Source organism: Microcaecilia unicolor, chromosome 13, assembly GCF_901765095.1.
Source record: "Microcaecilia unicolor chromosome 13, aMicUni1.1, whole genome shotgun sequence".
Classification (NCBI taxonomy): domain Eukaryota; kingdom Metazoa; phylum Chordata; class Amphibia; order Gymnophiona; family Siphonopidae; genus Microcaecilia; species Microcaecilia unicolor.
Window position 1 is genome coordinate 47,731,066 of NC_044043.1, and position 20,299 is coordinate 47,751,364.

Here is a 20,299-nt window from a genome sequence, read left to right on the forward strand (position 1 = left end):
TCCCTAGCCTCTAAGGGGGGGCCCGGCGCTGGAATTTTCTATCTCCTGCTCCTGTTGGGATGCAATTAATGGGTCCTGTCAGGAGCAGGAGAGAGACAGACCCCTGTGCCGGGCCCTCCTTGGAGGCCGGGCCTGGGGGAATTTTGCCCCCCATCTCGGTGGCCCTGGCTAAGAAGAACATAATGTTAAATTCATTGTCAGTTGTCTTTCTTTTATCAGTCTCCTCCTCCTATTGAGCTTCTAGTTCTTTTGGAACTAGTTTCCATTGGGGTACAGTGTCACAAGCCATTATGTACAGCTACGTGAGGTTGTTCCTCCTGTTCTTTTAATTTCCTCCAAACTCAGCCATCAACACTCCTTAGCCAAAGGCCATAGGCTGTTGTTTTTGCCACAACCTAGCTATTGTGGGCTCTAAGTCTGCCTCCTAAATGTCAGTTAAGACTAGAGGCCGACCAAAGTTTTGTTTTGGTTTCAGATTTGGCACCAAAACTGACCTGAAATTGTAGCCCCACCCCCACCACTGTAGTGCAAGCCTCCTCACTCCCCCCTGACAAAAAGAATGATCCCCCTGTCCACCACTCCACCCTCCCCCCTCCCCAAGTAGGCCTTTCTCAGGCCTACGTTATAAAGGCTCTAGTGGTGTAGTGGTGTCTTCAGGGCAAGAGCATCCCAAGTTGGTCCTGCTCTCTTCTGCCACACTAAAAAAAAATGGCAGCTGCAACTTCCCATGGCAGTGTCATGACACTGCCATAGTTCTTCACAGCCACCATTTTGGAATTGGGAATGGCCGGAACAGCAGCAACCTGATATTCAAGATGATTTAAATGGCCAGGAGAGGCTCCTGGCCATTTAAATTGCCTGTCCAGAGCCTACCGGGCATTTTCAGTGGTGCTTAACTGGATAAGGCCACTGAAAATGCCTGGTTAGTGGACACTTCTAGGTTGTTCTGATGGTGGGTTGGGATTAGCTGGTTAAGATAGCAACATACATAAGACAGCATAACACTCAGTCCTATCTTTATGCGGTTCTTCATAGCTGGTTAAGTGCAGAATATTGCACTTAACCCGCTATGTTTTAGCTGGCTGCCTATACCTGGAAATTCAATGCTGGAGTCTCAATATGGCCTGGCATTGAATTTCTGGGTTTAACACTGGTGACAGATGGCTAAATATCTGGCACAATAAAAAAGAATACTTAAAGATATTGGGCTGTCGTCATTAGTAGACACTTGTTAATCAGAAATGATTTTAGACTGAAACAAGATTAAAAGCAACAGACTGAAGAGGGAAATATGTAATAAAGCATAGTTTTAAATCACCACTGGTCTTTCACTAGATTTTATGAGATTTGTTTGATGCCAGTGTTAGTTCACCAGGAAAAGAAGTCTTCTTTACTTGCCTACACTGAAATGAAAGGCAGAACAAAGAAATATAATTTTTGCTTTCCGTATTTAATAGCTCACGTTGTTTTTATTAAGGGCTTAATGTGACCTGATGTTAAGGCAAGAAAAGGACTAGAGTTTTGACAGTTAATTACATTTTAAGAATATGCCTTTTTTCTGTGGCTTCATGTGTCCCATGGTCTTCACTGTGAGAATGAAGACTATGCCTTTGATGACTAGATCTGCTGTAATTCTAGTTATAGTGGAATACAATAGCAACCTTAGAATGGTGGGGAGGAAGCCGAAAGTTTCTGAGGAGCACATGGTTCGGAGTGAGGTATCTTTGGAGGATACTATTATTTAGGGAATCCCAAGGGAGAGGTTTCAACAAAGGTGAAAGAAAGCCAGAAGTGTTTAAGGGTAGTACAGAGTAAAAGTTGGAAATTATCCTTGTCAACTTCTGAGCAGCTTGTAGATGCAAGAAAAAATAAACTTTGAAGTTTCTGTATTCAAATGTTAGAAGCCTAAAAAATAAGATAGGAGAGTTAAACTATGTAGCTCTAAATGAAGAGGTAGATAGGTATCTCAGTGACCTGGTGGAAGGAGGACAATCAATGGGACACTGTGTTACCAGGGTATAAAATAATGATAGGATGGATCAATTTGGGGGGGGGGGGGTACGCTATATGTTAAAGAGGGAATTGAGTCAAACAAAATAAATATTCTGCATGAAACAGACAGCAACGAATCTTTATGGATAGAAATTCTATGTGTGAAGAGAAAGAATATATGCATAGGACTATATTACCATCCCCCAGGCTAGATCGATCAGACAGATGACGATATGTTAGCAGAAAATAGAAAAAGGTAGCAAATTTGGCAACAGTATAACAACAGATGATTTCAATTACCCAAATATTGACTGGCTGAATGCCACATCAGGGAGCGCTAGGGAGATAAAATTCATAGACATAATAAATGACTGCTTCTTGGAGCAACTGGTCCAGGAACCAACAAGAGGGGGAGCTATTTTAGATCTAGTCCTTAGTGGAATGCAGGACTTAATACAAGATATAACAGTGTTGCATCTGCTGGGAAACAGTGATCATAATATGATCAAATTTAACTTAATAACTGAAGTGCAGTCACTAAGGAAATCTACTGCAGCAGCATTTAATTTTTGAAAGGGTAACTATGATCAAATGAAGAAAATGGTTAAAAAAAAAGCTGACAGGCTCAGCTGCAAAGGTTAGGACTTTAAATTGAGCATGGACGTTGTTTAAAAATACCATTTTGGAAGCCCAGATCAGATGTATTCCATGTAATAATAAAGGTAGAAAGAAGAGCAAATGACAGCCAACAAGTTTAAAGGGAAAAGTGAAAGAGGTGATTAGAGCCAAAAGAGCATCTTTCAGAATATAAAAAAAGATCAGAATGAAGAAAGCAAGAAGCAACGTAAGCACTGGCAAGTTAGATGCAAAGCATTGATATAGAAGGCCAAAAGAGAATACAATGAGAAACTTGCCTCAGGGGCAAAAACTTATAATAATTTTTTCAGGTATGTCAGAAGCAGAAAATCTGAGAAGGAATCTTTCGGATTGTTAGATGATCAAGGAGTAAAGGGGGCATTCAGTGAGGACAGGATCACAGCAGAGATGCTGACTGAATTATTTACCTCTGTCTTTACTGAAGAAGATGAGAGAGATCTACCTGTACCAGAGGTGGTTTTCAAGGGTGATGATGCAGAGGAACAGAAAGAAATCCATGTGAACCTGGAAGATGTACTGAGCCAAATCAACAAATAAAAGAGTAGTAAATCACCTGGACTGGATGATGTATACCCCAGGGTACTGAAAGAACTCAAATATGAAATTGCAGATCTGCTGTTAGTTGCCATTAAAACCATCATCCTTGAAGACTGGAAGGAGGCCAGTGTAACGCTTAACTCTTATTTTTAAAAAGGGATTCAGGGGTGATCCGGGAAACTATAGACTGGTAAGCCTGATGTCAGTGCCAGGAAAAATAGTGGAAACTATTATAAAGAATAAAATCACTGAACAAAAAGACAAACATGGTTTAATGGGACAGAGTCAACATGGATTCAGCCTCACCAATTTGCTTCATTTCTTTGAAGGCATGAATGAATATGTGGCTAAAGGTGAGCTGGTTCATGTAGTGCATCTAGATTTTCTGAAAGCATTTGACAAAGTTCCTCATGAGAGAGTCTTGAGAAAATTAAAAACCCATGGGATAGGAGACAGTGTTCTGTTGTGGATTAGAAATTGGTTGACGGAAAGAAAACAGAGGGTAATGTTAAATGGCCAATTCTCTCAGTGGAGGAAGGTGAATAGTAGAGTGGGACTGGTCCTATGTAACATATTTATTAATGATCTGAAAATGGGAATGACAAGTCCACACAAAATTATTCAAAGTTGTTAAAACACATGCGGCTTGTGAAAAATTGCAGGAAGATCTTAGGAAAGTGGAAGACTGGGCATCCAAATGGCAGATGAGATTTAATGTGGAAAAGGGCAAAGTGATGCACATTAGGATGAATAATCCAAATCATAGTTATTTGATGCTGGGTTCCACATTAGGAGTCAGCACTGAAGAAAAAGATCTAGGAGTCATCATAGACAATACGCTGAAATCTTCTGCCCAGTGTGTAGCGGCAGCCAAAAAGCAAACAAAATTCTAGGAATTAGTAGGAAAGGGATAGAAAATAAGACATTATAATGTCCCTGTATCACTCCATGGTGTGACCACATCTTGCATATTGTGTGCAGTTCTGGTCATCTTATCTTAAAAAAAGATATAGCAGAATTAGAAAAGGTTCAAAGAAGGGCGACCAAAATGATAAAAGGGATGGAACTCCTTGCCACAGAATGTGGTATCAATGTTTAATGTATCTGGGTTAAAAAAAAGTTTGGACAAGTTCCTGGATGAAAGTCCATAGTCTGCTATTGAGATAGACATGGGGAAAGCCACTACTTGTCCCTGGGATCGGCAACATGCATCTTGCTACTATTTGGGATTCTTTCAGGTACTTGTGACCTGAATTGGCCACTGTTGGAAGCAAGATACTGGGCTATATAGGCCATTGGTCTGACCCAGTATAACTATTCTTCTGTTCTTATTAAAGCTTTATGCGTGCTGAGTGTCACGTTGCCCATATGTATAAAATAGGACAGGCAGCATTTAGCGCGTGCTAAGCTTTAGTAAAAGGGCTCCTAAATATTTAATTGCATTAAAATCATTTGTTAAAAATTAATTTTTTAATTTTTATTGCATTTCAAATATAATACAAATCAAAAATTTTGCAACTTTGAAAGGAAAAATATATAACTTTTCACATCATCTGAGGAAAGATTGCAATGAAATGACTAAACATTGGTATACTATCCACCTTATAATTGAAAGAGAAAAATGCCTAGATTTCGACCCAAATCAGGAGATAGACGTTTATCTCACAAAAACGAATAAATTGGTATAATGGAAAGCCGATTTTGGACGTTTTCAACTGCACTCCATCGCGGAAGCGTACAAAGTTGATGGGGGCGTGTCGGAGGCATGGTGAAGGTGGAACTGGGGCGTGGTTATCGGCCGAGGAGAGATGGGCGCCTTTCGCCGATAATGGAAAAAAAGTATGCGTTTGTAGCTAGAATTTAGGGCACTTTTCCTGGACCCTGTTTTTTCACGAATAAGGCCCCAAAAAGTGCCCTAAATGACCAGATTACCCCCAGAGGGAATCGGGGATGACCTCCCCTGACTCCCCCAGTGGTCACTAACCCCCTCCCACCACAAAAAAATGATGTTTCACAACTTTTTATTTTCACCCTCAAATGTCATACCCACCTCCCTGGCAGCAGTATGCAGGTCCCTGGAGCAGTTGTTAGGGGGTGCAGTGGACTTCAGGCAGGTGGACCCAGGCCCATCCCCCCCCCACCTGTTACAATTGTGCTGCTTAATGCTTAGTCATCCAACCCCCCCAAACCCACTGTACCCACATGTAGGTGCCCCCCTTCACCCCTTAGGGCTATAGTAATGGTGTAGACTTGAGGGCAGTGGGTTTTGAGGGGGATTTGGGGGGGCTCAACACACAAGGGAAGGGTGCTATGCACCTGGGAGCTCTTTTACCTTTTTTTTGTTTTTGTAAAAGTGCCCCCTAGGGTGCCCGGTTGGTGTCCTGGCATGTGAGGGGGACCAGTGCACTACGACTCCTGGCCCCTCCCACGAACAAATGCCTTGGATTTATTTGTTTTTGAGCTGGGCGCTTTCATTTTCCATTATCACTGAAAAACAAAAACGCCCAGCTCACAAATTGTCGAATAAAACATGGACGTCTATTTTTTTCGAAAATACGGTTCGGTCCACCCCTTCACGGACCCGTTCTCGGAGATAAACGCCCATGGAGATAGACGTTTTCGTTCAATTATGCCCCTCCACGTTAGCTCACAATACAGAGAACCAAGTGGCGAAATCTACTCCAAAAACCGATTCATTGGGTCATATGGCAAAACTGCAATATTTGATACCTTAGTCAACTAATAGCTAATGAGCAATTTAAAACATTTGCTCAGCTCTAAACTTAGGACAACCATCCCAGATCTCAATTTTTACACTGGCTGCAGCTACAACATGCCATCAAATCTTGGTCACTTCACCCTGTTAATTCAGTTTTCACACAAGGCTTAGATGACCTCATTCATGGTCTTTGTGCTATTTCCCACCATGCCTCAAAATTTTTTTAAATAAAACTTTCCAGGCCTTTCTCACTTATTCTTGTCTCAGTACTCAACATGTTTGGGAAAGGGATGTGGGTGACTCCCTATCAGATTTCCAATGATCCTTGTTTTTGGTGCATGATCCTAGAGCCTCCTTGTCTGCCTCCTTAACTCAATCAATGTATTTCTTACAGAGTATTGTGGACCCCAAGAAAATGCAAATTATCTGGTTCTAGTAAGTCAGATTTATGCTGGTCCTATAATTCTCATGTGGGTACCCCAACGCATCTTATCTTTGAATGCCCTAATCCACAATTTTTTTGATCTGATGTATGGTTCAGGACATTCTTCATTTTCAAACACCACTCCTCCCGAAACATATATTATGGAAATCCCTATCCATTTCTTCTAACATTTCTGACGATGCTAAAAATCACTGCTGGATTTTTTTCCTTACAGTGGCACTAAAATTGATAATATCCTATTGGAAAGTTAACTCAGTAATAAATATATACTTGTGGTGGAATTGGACTTTATTATTTAAAACATATGAACAATCCATTTATTTTCACTCCTCAGGTGTACCATCTCGACTGTGCAAATGGAAATTGTTAGATGATTATTTGTCACTTACATCCTCGAGTGTTTTGAATAGTTCTGAATATGTGTTTTCTACCTGGATACATCTTTGCTACATATTATGTTAAGTTCTTTTGTATTATTCATGGAAAATCAATAAAAATAATTCTAAAAAAAATGTTTTAAAGTTCCTTTTCATGGCATATCAGTATATCATTTTTTGTGTGTGTGTGTGTGGGGGGGGGGGGGGGGGGGGGCTCACAGTTTTGTCTTGTGCCTTTGAAGTTAACTAGATCCTTTCTCTCTTGAGCCACAGTGCTGACAACCTTCATTTACAACTAACTGGGATTTTTTCCCCCCTACTGTTGCATCCTTCTAACCAGTTCATCCAATCTGTATGTTTGTTTGCTTTATTTCGTTTGATATACCGCCTTTACAAAATATGGCCAATAACTAAAAACAGTAGAGAGGATAGGAAAGATATCAATCATATAGAGAAGTCTGACAAAAAGGCACAAGCAAATATATATATATATATATATATATATATATATATATATATATATATATGTGCATAAGCACTTACACAAACCATTCATCCGTTGTAGGTGTTCATACCTAAATGCTGAAGACACATATGTAACTTAAGGAATTCTAAGTAGTGCAACAAAATAGAGTTTTGGTTAAGAGAAGGACAGAAAGAATAAGAAAAATCCTGCAGACTGTTTTCTAATAGAAAATGCTAAGAAAACAGAAGTGGTGGTTTTAGAGAGATGAGAAAAAACATCTACCTATGACATGGTGTCAGAATATGAAGGGTAGTCCCTAGAACAGTAGTTCCCAAGCTGTGGGTCAGGACCCCAAATGGGATCACATCTACAGATGAGATCATGGAAACAGGGTTTCTGCCTATCCCTCTGGATCACCACTATGATTTTGCCCAGTCAGCATGGGACCATCCATTAGTGGATGTTCCCAGACCCTGCCTTCTTCTCTTTTGTGGGCTTCCTATTAGACTGAAAATCCATGCAGAGGATTGGGATCTTTGAACACAAAGGGCCCTATGCTGACTGCTGCTAATTTTGCTACCACTACTGCTACTATATTCATGTTTTGGGTAAGTGGAGGAGATGAGAAGAAGGAAATTGAAGACAGAGGGAAGGTCTGCAATTTTCATCATCGTTTGAAGTCATGTGACTTTGCTAAGATGGGATCATATTGGATACAAGTTTGGGAAGCACCATTCTAGAGCTTCAGTTGTCTATGACAGTATTTCCCAAGTCCAGTCCTGGAGTACCCCTTGCCAGTCAGATTTGCATACACTGCCTCCATTATATGCAAATCCCTTTCATGCCATGTTTATTGTGGATATCCTGAAAACCTGACTGGCAAGGGATACTCCAGGACCGGACTTGAGAAACACTGGTCTGTGACATGTAAAGAAGAATCGGGAGTTATGACCTCCTCCATTCAGAGAGTGTACACTGTGAAGACAGCACTTATTTGTTGCATTAGGGAGCCATTATTTTTTATATCTGGTCTAATTAACTTAGATGGGATCCTGGCAAATCATATCTCTTCCATTTGCTTGAGAGCAGATATACCTAATCTATTGGAAAAAAATACATTACTATACAGAATGTGCTGAAAGTTAAATCTAGCTCAGATATACATTCTGGTGATGGCATGAGGCCAGCCTGTCTTTTAATTCGAACACTAGTTGTAATTTATGAAGCGTTGACAGGTTAAGGTGGGGTAAAGGGCATGAGTTCAGAGTGGAAACTAGTCTTTCAGCAGCTTTGGTCCCTATTCTCTTTTGATTGTCATTTATAAAGTTTCAGAAGCTGGTACTTGAGTATAAGAATAATTAGGATTTGTCAGTTTGCTAGCTTCTTTTGCTCAGTGAATCAGTGAGATGAACTGTGAATTTTAAGGCACAAACAGTGAATTCTTGTGGGCTTGGTGTTGAGAAGAAGAAATCACAATACACAGAATTCATCAACCAGAGAGGTCAGGGTCGGTCACTTCCATTTTGTTTGCTGAACACACAAATACTGTGTGAGGTGGCTCCAACTTTCAGGACTAGTTACAATTCCAATTTATCTTCTTTGCTCACTTTGACATAGTCAGCTTGAAATGACTTGGGTAGAAACTGTATTTTCACTTAATCTTCTCTGTATCTTCTGCAGAATTTCCAAAGTAACAAAGCAAGTGATATTTCCTCATACCATTTAAAATGTTTAAGTTTATTTTTTAAAATAAATCCTTGGAACCCTTATATCATCTTTTATTGACTTAATATATCACTTCTAGTTGAAGCAATTTACAATCATTTAAAAACAATATAGTAAATGAGAGAAAGGAACTCCATAATTGATAGGAAAGAGCAACCAGAAGAGACAGTCAAAACAGGACAGCAACACTCGCACACCACATCCACTGCAAACTTTATATACAAAAAAATGTCCAGCATCTATTCGTTGTTCAAGGTCATCCCACCCGTCACAGGCATTATTTGTTGACAAATGGCAGTAGAAAAAGATAGATTTTTAGGGAAGCCCGAAAAAGGGAATAGGATTCCTCCAACCGAAAAGCTTGCGACAAAGCAGAATCCTTAGGAAGCAGTCATGGTTAGAAAAGTATCACCTGTGCAACGGCATCATGCACTTTGTATATTATGTTATTTATGGCATCGTAACCAGCCTGGGCTAATCTAAAGTAATTTGTACTCACATGGCCACTGGAATTTCGCAGGAACTGTTTAAGGTTTCCTAAAATAATGATTTAAATCACGTACTAATATTTTAAATACTATAGTGTGAATATCCATGCTTATCAAATGCACTTTTGAAAACTGAGCAACATACAAGGTATAATGTTTCTTTAAAATAAATACAATATACTAGTTTCTTAGTTTATATACTAAATTTAAAACAAATGAAAAATTGTTTTATCCAGTGTTTATCTTTTCTAGACACCAATATTTATACACAATAGATGTAATGCTATCAAACTGGGTGCCATTAAAGTTTGATACATTTTATGCCAGTATCTATAGGGAATAAATTTATAACAAGGCATCTATAATAGTTCTGCAATTGATTTTGTAATTCCTGATCTCCTGCTTTCTCTATTGAGTGACGTAGAGGGGTATAATCAAAAGGGGCGCCCAGGTTTTCCTGAGGACGTCCTCGCAGGACGGCCCAGCGAAGGGGCGGGGAAACCCATATTATCAAAACAAGATAGGTGTCCCTCTTTCGTTTCGATAATACGGTCAGGGACGCCGAAATCGTGAAATTTAGGTCGACCTTAGAGATGGTCGTCCTTAGAGATGGTCATCCCCGATTTTCGGCCATAATGGAAACCGAGGACGCCCATATCAGAAACGACCAAATCCAAGCCATTTGGTCGTGGGAGGAGCCAGCTTTCGTAGTGCACTGGTCCCCCTGACATGCCAAGAAACCAACCGGGCACCCTAGGGGGCACTGCAGTGGACTTCATAAATTGCTCCCAGGTGCATGGCTCCCTTACCTTGTGTGCTGAGCCCCCAACCCCCCCCAACCCCACTCCTCACAACTGTACACCACTACCATAGCCCTAATGGGTGAAGGGGGGCACCTAGATATGGGTACAGTGGGTTTCTGGTGGGTTTTGAAGGGCTCACTTTTACCACAAGTTTAACAGGTAGGGGGGTGATGGGCCTGGGTCCGCCTGCCTGAAGTGCACTGCACCCACTAAAACTGCTCCAGGGACCTGCATACTGCTGTCATGGAGCTGGGTATGATATTTGAGGCTGGAATAAGTATTTAAACATTTTTTTATTTGAGGCTGGGAGGGGGTTAGTGACCACTGGGGGAGTAAGGGGAGGTCATCCCCGATTCCCTCCAGTGGTCATTTAGGGCACATTTTTGTGGCTTGGTCGTAAGAAAAAAAGGACCAAGTAAAGTCATCCAAGTGTTCATCAGGGACGCCCTTCTTTTTTCCATTATCGGTCAAGACGCCCATGTGTTAGGCATGCCCCAGTCCCTCCTTCGCTACACTTCCGACACGCCCCCGTGAACTTTCGTCATCCCCACGACGGAAAGCAGTTGAGGACGCCCAAAATCGGCTTTCGATTATGCCGATTTGGGCGACCCTGGGAGAAGGACGCCCATCTTGCGATTTGTGTCGAAAGATGGGCGCCCTTCTCTTTCAAAAATAAGCCTAATAGGCATTAGTGATACAGTGCATGCTTGGTTCACCTCATACCTTGCCAACCACTCATGCCAGATCAAAGCAATAACTTCCAACTCCCCATCATTTCCCATGGTCTGCAGTGTCCCTCAGAGCTCCACATTGGCAGCCACTTTGTTCAAGATAGTAACATAGTAAATGACAGCAGATAAAGACCTACATAAGTACATAAGTACATAAGTAGTGCCATACTGGGAAAGACCAAAGGTCCATCTAGCCCAGCATCCTGTCACCGACAGTGGCCAATCCAGGTCAAGGGCACCTGGCACGCTCCCCAAACGTAAAAACATTCCAGACAAGTTATACCTAAAAATGAGGAATTTTTCCAGTCCATTTAATAGCGGTCTATGGACTTGTCCTTTAGGAATCTATCTAACCCCTTTTTAAACTCCGTCAAGCTAACCGCCCGTACCACGTTCTCCGGCAATGAATTCCAGAGTCTAATTACACGTTGGGTGAAGAAAAATTTTCTCCGATTCGTTTTAAATTTACCACACTGTAGCTTCAACTCATGCCCTCTAGTCCTAGTATTTTTGGATAGCGTGAACAGTCGCTTCACATCCACCCGATCCATTCCACTCATTATTTTATACACTTCTATCATATCTCCCCTCAGCCGTCTCTTCTCCAAGCTGAAAAGCCCTAGCCTTCTCAGCCTCTCTTCATAGGAAAGTCGTCCCATCCCCACTATCATTTTCGTCGCCCTTCGCTGTACCTTTTCCAATTCTACTATATCTTTTTTGAGATACGGAGACCAGTACTGAACACAATACTCCAGGTGCGGTCGCACCATGGAGCGATACAACGGCATTATAACATCCGCACACCTGGACTCCATACCCTTCTTAATAACACCCAACATTCTATTCGCTTTCCTAGCCGCAGCAGCACACTGAGCAGAAGGTTTCAGCGTATCATCGACGACGACACCCAGATCCCTTTCTTGATCCGTAACTCCTAACGCGGAACCTTGCAAGACGTAGCTATAATTCGGGTTCCTCTTACCCACATGCATCACTTTGCACTTGTCAACATTGAACTTCATCTGCCACTTGCACGCCCATTCTCCCAGTCTCGCAAGGTCCTCCTGTAATCGTTCACATTCCTCCTGCGACTTGACGACCCTGAATAATTTTGTGTCATCGGCGAATTTAATTACCTCACTAGTTATTCCCATCTCTAGGTCATTTATAAATACATTAAAAAGCAACGGACCCAGCACAGACCCCTGCGGGACCCCACTAACTACCCTCCTCCACTGAGAATACTGGCCACGCAATCCTACTCTCTGCTTCCTATCTTTCAACCAGTTCTTAATCCATAATAATACCCTACCTCCGATTCCATGACTCTGCAATTTCTTCAGGAGTCTTTCGTGCGGCACTTTGTCAAACGCCTTCTGAAAATCCAGATATACAATATCAACCGGCTCCCCATTGTCCACATGTTTGCTTACTCCCTCAAAAAAATGCATTAGATTGGTGAGGCAAGACTTCCCTTCACTAAATCCGTGCTGACTTTGTCTCATCAGTCCATGTTTTTGTATATGCTCTGCAATTTTATTCTTAATAATAGCCTCCACCATCTTGCCCGGCACCGACGTCAGACTCACCGGTCTATAATTTCCCGGATCTCCTCTGGAACCTTTCTTAAAAATCGGAGTAACATTGGCTACCCTCCAGTCTTCCGGTATTACACTCGATTTTAGGGACAGATTGCATATTTCTAACAGTAGCTCCGCAAGTTCATTTTTTAGTTCTATTAATACTCTGGGATGAATACCATCAGGTCCCGGTGATTTACTACTCTTCAGCTTGCTGAACTGACCCATTACATCCTCCAAGGTTACAGAGAATTTGTTTAGTTTCTCCGACTCCCCCGCTTCAAATATTCTTTCCGGCACCGGTGTCCCCCCCAAATCCTCCTCGGTGAAGACCGAAGCAAAGAATTCATTTAATTTCTCCGCTACGGCTTTGTCCTCCTTGATCGCCCCTTTAACACCATTTTCGTCCAGCGGCCCAACCGACTCTTTGGCCGGTTTCCTGCTTTTAATGTATCTAAAAAAGTTTTTACTATGTATTTTTGCTTCCAACGCTAATTTCTTCTCAAAGTCCTTTTTTGCCCTCCTTATCTCCGCTTTGCATTTGGCTTGGCATTCCTTATGATCTATCCTGTTACTTTCAGTTGGTTCTCTTCTCCACTTTCTGAAGGATTGTTTTTTGGCTCTAATGATTTCCTTTATCTTACTGTTTAGCCACGCCGGCTGACGTTTAGTCTTTTTTCCCTTTTTTCTAATACGTGGAATATATTTGTCCTGAACCTCCAGGATGGTGTTTTTAAACAGCATCCACGCCTGATGCAAGTTTTTTACTCTGCGAGCTGCTCCTTTCAGTCTTTTTTTCACCATTTTTCTCATTTTGTCGTAATCCAGTCTGCCCAAAGATAAACTCATTTTACATGGTATGTGATATATGTATATCCAAGTTTGATTTGCCCTTGCCATTCTCAGGGCACAGACTGTAGAAGTCTACCCAGCACTGTTCTTGTACTAAAAGTTCTGAAGCTAACGTTGAAGCCCCTTAAAATTTACACTCCAGCCCATCCATATCTATTCAGTTACAATCAGGGCGTAGACCGTAGAAGTCTGCCCAGCAGTGTTTTTTCTTCACAATTACTGGCATTGCCATTCAATCTCCGCTAAGATTCTGTAGATCCTTTTCCGTTTTCATCTCCACCACCTCTTGCGGGAGGGCATTCCACGTGTCTACCACCCTTTCCGTGAAAAAATACTTCCTGACATTACTCCTGAGTCTACCTCCCTTCAACCTCAATTCATGTCCTTTAGTTCTACCACCTTCCCGTCTCTGGAAAAGGTTTGTTTGCGGATTAATACCTTTCAAATATTTGAACGTCTGTATCATGTCATAAGCACATAAGCACTGCCACGCTGGGAAAAGACCAAAGGTCCATCAAGCCCAGCACTCTGTCTCCAACAGCGGCCAATCCAGGCCCCAAGAACCTGGCAAAAAACCCAAAATTTAATAACGATCAATGGACTTTTCCTTCAGAAATCTGTCCAGATCCCCTTTAAACTCAGCAAGGCCAGCTGCCATCACTACCTTCTCCGGCAATGAGTTCCAGAGTCTAACTACGCGCTGAGTAAAGAAAAACTTTCTCAGATTTGTTTTAAACCTACCACATTCTAATTTCATCTTGTGTCCCCTGGTTCTATTATTGTTAGAAAGCGTAAACAAACGCTTCACATCTGTTCGCTCTATCCCGCTCATTATTTTGTAAATCTCTATCATATCACCTCTCAGCCGCCTTCTCTCCAGGCTAAAGAGTCCTAGCCGTCTTAACCTCTCCTCATACGGTAGTTGTCCCATCCCTTTTATCATTTTTGTCGTCCTTCTCTGCACCTTCTCCAATTCCTTTATATCTTTTTTGAGATGAGGCGACCAGAACTGAACACAATACTCCAGGTGTGGTCGCACCATGGAGCGAAATAATGGCATTATAACATCCTCATGCTTGGTTTCCATCCCTTTTCTAATAATACTCAACATTCTGTTCGCCTTCTTAGCCGCCGCAGCACATTGAGCTGAAGATTTCAACGTCCTATCCACTATGACTCCCAGATCCCTTTCTCGGTCCATAACTCCTAACGCAGAACCTTGCATAACATAGCTGTAATTTGGGTTCCTCCTTCCCACATGCATCACTTTGCACTTGTCAACGTTGATCTTCATCTGCCATTTGGACGCCCAATCCCCCAGTCTCACGAGGTCTTCTTGTAATTTTTCACACTCGTCCCGCGACGAGATGACCCTGGATAATTTTGTGTCATCTGCGAATTTAATTACCTCACTAGTTACTCCCATCTCTAGGTCATTTATAAATATGTTAAAAAGCAACGGTCCCAGCACAGACCCCTGAGGGACCCCACTAACCACCCTTCTCCATCGAGAATAATGGCCATTTAACCCTACTCTCTGCTTCCTATCCTTTAACCGGCTCTTAATCCATAATAATACACTTCCTCCGATCCCATGACTCTCCAGTTTCCTTTGGAGTCTTTCATGCGGCACTTTGTCAAACGCCTTCTGAAAATCTAGATATACAATATCCACCGGCTCCCCTTTGTCCACATGTTTGTTCACCCCCTCGAAAAAATGCAGTAGATTTGTGAGGCAAGACTTCCCTTCACTAAAACCGTGCTGACTTTGTCTCAGTAGCCCATGCTTTTGTATGTGCTCTGTAATTTTATTCTTAATAATAGCCTCCACCATTTTTCCCGGCACCGACGTCAGATTCACCGGTCTATAATTTCCCGGATCGCCTCTGGAACCCTTTTTAAAAATCGGCGTTACATTGGCTACCCTCCAATCTTCCGGTACCACACCTGTTTTTAGGGATAAATTGCATATTACTAACAGTAGCTCCACAAGTTCATTTTTTAGCTCTATTAATACTCTGGGATGAATACCATCTGGTCCCGGTGATTTACTACTTTTCAGTTTGCAGAACTGCCCCATTACATCCTCCAAGTTTACAGTGAAATCATTTAGTCTTTCTGACTTGTCTGCTTCAAATACCTTTTCCGGCACCGGTATCCCTCCCAAATCCTCCTCCTCCTGTTTCTCCTTTCCTCCTAGGTATACATATTCAGGTCGATAAGTCTCTCTTTGTACGGTTTGCAACGCAAATCCCATACCATTTTTGTAGCTTTTCTTTTCACCGCTTCCAGTCTTTTTATATCTTTAGCAAGATACGGCCTCCAAAACTGAACTCAATACTCTGTGGGGCCTCACCAACGACTTGTAGAGGGGCATCAGCACGTCATTTCTTCTTGTTATACCCCTCTCTATGCAGGCTAGCATCCTTCTGGACACAGCCGTCACCTTGTCACCTTGTTTCTTCACCTTCATATCCTCTGACACCAACACCCCAAGGTTTCTCTCCTGAGTCGAGCTTACTAATCTGTCCCCTTCCTATCTGGTATCTCTATTTTGTGTTTCTACACCCCAAGTGCACTTCCTGGCATTAAATTTTAACTATTAAATCCTCTCTGGAAGAGTATCTATTATATACCTACTGAGTCAATTCCTAAAATTCATCAAAAAACCTCAGTCTTAAATCAATTAACACATAAGCTCAAATATTAGTGATAATAATGTGCTGAGTTCATATCCATTCCTACCATTACATCCCCAAGGGAACATGTGGCAATGTCACAGATAGAACCATCATCGCACATTAGGCGTTCCAAATCCCATATCATGTATGTACATACACTGTTGCCTTTCACGGCACTGTAGTTTACCTCTTATGCCTGAATTCACTTTCACTGTCTGGAGCCATATGGTTACCCTACTTTTGGATGTCTAGTTTTGTAAAACCCAGAACTTATGTGTACAAATGGTGGCACTTATATGCATTGGTTGCAAAATCCAGTATTTAACAATATAAGTGTAGTTTAAGTTATTTTGAAATTTAATTGACTTCCTTTCAAACCAGTTTCAGTACTTACACGTTCATGGTCGGATTCAGTAAATGGCAACCAAAGTTCGGTGCCATTAAGATCCGTACTAAGCTAGTATTCAGTAAAAAGCGCTCTGTGCAGAGCGCCCAGTGGCGTAGCCACAGGTGGGCCAGGGCCCACCCATTTAGAGCTCAGGCCCATCCAACAGTAGCACACGTTTAGCGGTAGCTGGTGGGGATCCCAAGCTTGGCCAGCTGAAGACTTCCCCCTGATGGTAATGAAAACACTACGATACCAGCATCTGCACATTCTCAATTTTCAGCGCATGCCTGCTGCAGATGCCAAGGTAGAAAGAAGCATTTTCCCGCCAGCTGAGATATTTTTTTGGTGGTGGTTGGGGGGAGGGAGAACACTTGGTGCCCACCCACCTCTTGTCTAGGCCCACCTAAAATCTGTTGTCTAGCTATGCCCCTGAGAGCGCCCTTTACAGAATACTAGCATAGTATACTTCCTGTGTCTAACTTTGGGCATGAGGACGTACTCCTGCCAAAAGCTGATGTAAATTCTCATGCCCAACTGATGGCAGTTGAGTGCACAAATCCAAGTATTCAATAACATTGTGCCTACTTTCTGGGAATACCTTTGACCCACCCATCCTCCTCCCATGGCCACATCCCCTTTGGAGTTATACGCTATGAAGTTTAGACGTGTATGTTAAAGAATAGGGAGTAGGGCAGATCCATGTGTAACTCCTAATTAGTGGCAATTAAATTCAATAATTAATTGTTAGCACCTAATTGACTAATTAGTTTATGTGCACAATCTGTACAGAATCTGGGGGTCAGAGGGTAATTTGATAAGGGATACATACTTTAAGCTGTAATGTAAGCTCCCACTTTGACAGTATTTTAGTCACTTACGCGGAGATATGTTTGTTTAAAATTTACTATATTGCTCTCTTTGAGAAATAGGCTAGAGTGATCTTTAGTCTAAAGTCAAAAGACAGAAAGGAACTCCAAAATCATTACAGGACAAAATGCCAATCTCTCACAAAATAAAGGATATAAAGGAAAAAGGAAAGAAAAACCATCACAAGACAAAAATGGAAAAGCTAGGCGTAAACACCCCATCTTAAATCCCAGGCAACTGTGGCCACATACACACATCATTGACCTCTTATACCAAATGGTGCAAAAGGACGCATTTTTAAATGATGGTACATGCTTTGCCAGTGGGCCTGCACAGGGTGAGGTTTGGGTAGAGTATGCAAGTATTCATAGATTATAAAATTCTATTATTTATGCACGAACTTGACAACTTTTGGATGAATATTTACACCAGCTCTAGGGCTGGATTACATGTCTGCATCTGCCACTTATGCTAGTATTTTATAAAATAGGCTTCACATGATTCCACTCTTTTTTTGACCATTTATTTTTGTGCAATACCTGGTTTCAGCTGTATGTGCTGCAAATACATAGGTTGTTTCTCCATCTTTGTGGGTTCTTGGTTCAGCAAGCTTTGGCAAATGCACTTCAAACATTCCAACTTGGATTTGGATGTTCCTTTTCCCGCCTAGATTGTCTATGCAAAATATCTAAACAATAGCATATCTAAGTCACCTCCCACCCACCCCAGCTATAGTCCCCCAGCATATCAACCAGTGTAAACATGTACTAGTCAGATCAAACCAGGTGACAAATACAGCATAGACTGAATCAGATCAAATTATTATACCAATAGGTGAGGAGCTTGGCTCTTATAGCTCCCCACCTGGATTATTAACACCAACAAGAATCTATACTCCCCTTCTCTACCCCCCTACCACACTGATGTACTTTTAAACTGACAATTTGATCTCTGTCCAGTGACCTGTATTATAAATTGATGACCTTTGATTAGAACTAAATACCCATGGATCCCTGAAGTCATTTCTTACGAACATTGTGGCTATAGAAATAATGCACTATGAAAAGTATTTTTATGAGTACAACTAACCTTTAAATATTTGGTGCACCCCATCACCATGGTAATAATGATATATCATGTACAATGCTAATTAAAATGTACTGTAACTACATAAACCAGAAGCATCCACTGCCACTAAATGTGCTGCCTTATGCTTTTTCTTTCTTTATCTTGCCAACATCCTTCTTCTGAGCATCTTTCCTTTGTGGCTAATTCTGCCACATTCCTGCTTTCACAAATTACAATTCTGTCACCATAAATCTGACTGATCAGAGCAGACCACTCTGTGGCATACTGTAAAACACCTTTGTTCAATTGAAGGCTCAAGACCTTGTGTGCAACTTTTTTTTTTTTTACATTGTAGAACTTTTAAATCAGCACAAAACAAGAAGGAAGTATATTATATGGAAAAAAAATCAATGTATGAATGTGACCCCTTGAGGCTTGGCTGTTTTGTTAATGATGTAAACTAATCAATTAAAACCAAGTATAAGGAAACTATAAACCAAACTGCATCTAGTCCTTGCTCAGGTAGATTGCACCATATCCCCAATAACCCTTCTCGTTGTAGTATTGAATGCTGTTTCTTTTTTTATATTTTCTTTTATTATAATTAAACTTTGACTAGGAGCATTTGCATGTATTTTTTTTTTTTAAATGAGATTTTATAAATAAAACTTACTTACTAAAGAGACACCTGAATGTAGCTATCTTCAACTACTTTTCTCTGTAGTGCTAAAAGATGTACACACTGGTGGTTAAAAAGCTGGCTAGCTTGAACTGAATCCAAAGGATAAATGCTGCTAAAATATAACACAACACCTTCAGAAGATCCAAAAAACTTTTAAAAGTTATTTCCTCAGGAGCACATTTTATAAATGGCTCCTTAAAAATCAGTGCTGAAAAACCATGCGCGTAACGCGATTCTATAAACTATGCCTAAAGTTAGGTGTAGTTTATAGAATACGCTTACCCCCAAATTCTATAAATGACACCTCAAGTTGTGTGTGCTAATTTGGCACTTAACCAATTAGCGGTACTAATTGGCTTTAATTGGAATTTACGCACACAACTTTCTAGGTGTATTCTATAATGTGGTGTGTGTAAATTTTAATGCATGCAGCAAAAAAGGGGTGTGCGGCCATGGGCGTAGAATGGGCTTTTCAAAAAACCCTATATGCACTATTATAGAATACACCTAAATGGGTGTGCATAACTTTTGGTTACAAGAACAGCAGCTAAGTGTATTTATTTATTTACAGAGATTTGATATACCGCAAAGGGCCAAAATGGCATCCATGCAGTTTATAATAAAAGCAAATTACGATTTACTGCCTAACTTTAGGCATAGTTTATAGAATCATGCTAAGCACTGATTTTTAAAGCACCATTTATAGAATTTGGCCCTTAGTGACTGTTCTTGCAACTAAAAGTTAGGCGCACGTATTTAGGCCACCTAAAACCAGGCCTAAGTACCTGCCCCTAATTTAGGTGCAGATTGGGTGTATTCTATAATAGTGAACATTTTGAAACGCCCATGACCTGCCCATGGCCATGCCCCCTTTTCGGCTGCACACATTAGAATTTACGTGCACTACATTATAGAATATGCCGAGAAAGTTGTGCACGTAAATTTGAATTGAAGCCAATTACTGCCGTTAATTTAAGTACCAATTATCAGCACTGATTAGCTTCTTAATTAAATTGTACGCGCATGTGGCTAAATTAGCACTCAGAATTTAAGGTGCCATTTATAGAATTTGGGAGTCGGTGTGTGTGCAGAGATTGTCCTTGTACTCTCTCCCACAACAGTTAGGGCAGTATAGTTACACAAAAGGGTTCTGAGGCAGTCATCTGCATTGAGGTTATAATGCTCTGTTTTAATGTGCTGCTCCAAACCAAATTTCATTCTAGTCTACTTTTTGAGTCAGC

At 41.2% G+C, this 20,299-nt stretch overlaps 1 protein-coding gene across 2 annotated transcripts in view; it reads left to right on the plus strand.

Annotated features, from left to right (window-relative positions):
* The window catches only part of BCAS3 (BCAS3 microtubule associated cell migration factor), a 1,139,946-nt gene that overhangs the window by 620,555 nt on the left and 499,092 nt on the right, over positions 1-20,299 (plus strand). The gene's annotated exons all lie outside the window — the stretch shown is intronic.